This window comes from Grampus griseus, assembly GCF_964374135.1.
Source record: "Grampus griseus genome assembly, chromosome: X".
NCBI lineage: Eukaryota > Metazoa > Chordata > Mammalia > Artiodactyla > Delphinidae > Grampus > Grampus griseus.
Genome location: NC_138999.1, coordinates 86,002,700 through 86,003,984, shown reverse-complemented (window position 1 = coordinate 86,003,984; position 1,285 = coordinate 86,002,700). Strand labels below are relative to the sequence as shown.

Below are 1,285 nucleotides of genomic sequence, written 5' to 3'. Positions count from 1 at the left end.
TTCTTATTCTAGTCCTAAATTTATCTAACTCAGGTCACTTTACTGAGCTCTGAGCATATATCTCCAGCTCTTTCTATGTTTCCACCATATATTCTGGAGATCATTTAAACTCATCCTATCCCTAGTCAAGTTCACAGTCTTCTACAAACCTGAACCTCTTTCAGCGTTCCCAGTCTCATTCACCTAGTGCAAACCAGAAACCTTAACATTCTTTCTCTCTCTCTCTCACTTTTTTTTTTTAAAGAGAGACTCAGTCACTGTACTTAGCACTAGCTGTACAACAAAAGTAGCCCCTGGCACCACCTTCAAGAAAAATACAGTTTAAATATTCTAATATCAAAATGTTTATGTTCTCCTTTCCTAAGGCACAGTTAAGAGGCCCCAGAGAAAAGCTGGTAATGCTGAGGGCTGTGCCTTGGAAATGATGTGTCTGTGTCGCTGTGGGGCAGTGACAGTGGAGTAGTCCCGAGGCAGCCAGCTGCTCAATTGCACAGCGGACTTTCTTTGCAGTTTCTTCAAATTCTTCCTACTTATTGTTGGTTTCCTTTGCAATTTTGTTCTTGGCTCTTTCTTTATCCAGTTTCAAAAATTCGCTGAGGGTTAATTCTTCAAACTGCTTCTTGACAGAAAGGAAAGCACAACCAGATGAATGCTTTTTATGTTCTTCAATAGAGTCGTCATCTGGCTCCCAGCCTTCCAACTCCTTGAAGCAGAAGAAACACTGAGCCAAGTCAGGCTTGTTCTCAGGGTCAGTGGATGAAGCCAGCCATGGCCATCCGCTCCGGGGTACAGGTGCAGCCTTCCAAGAAGGGCCAGTTCCTAAATGTGGAGATGCAGTGGTCCTTGAGGTAGAGCTGCCAGGCCGGGGGTAATGAGGGGGCACCCATGCCGCCACAGCCAAGCAATGCCACCATTCAAATCTGATGGTTGAAGGCTGTCGCGGGGCATTTGGTATTATCTCTGAATCCTCCCACTCTCTCACATTTCATAGCCAACAAATTACCAAGATTTACTAATTCTACTTTTTGCTGTTTCCGATGCAATCGTTTCTATCCAATTTTGTCGTCATTTTCCTAATCCATGTCTTTATAATCTCTTACTTGGACCTTTGCAAAAGCTTCCTATTATAATTCCCTTCCTCCAAACTTTCTTCCTCCCCGTTGAAACCATCATGGCTTTAGCAAAAGGTAAATCTGATCATTTCACCCTCTTGCTTATAGATCTTTGATGGCTCCTCATTGTCTTTGGCATGGTTTGAAGACATGGTTTCTGTCTCTCCTTCAGG

General features: G+C 43.4%; 1 pseudogene across 1 annotated transcript; it reads right to left on the bottom strand.

The window, feature by feature from the left end:
- Positions 1–250: 250 nt before the first annotated feature.
- Positions 251–887, bottom strand: LOC309817564 (baculoviral IAP repeat-containing protein 5-like; annotated as a pseudogene). The gene has a single exon. The product of its transcript is annotated as a baculoviral IAP repeat-containing protein 5-like (transcript).
- Positions 888–1,285: the final 398 nt, after the last annotated feature.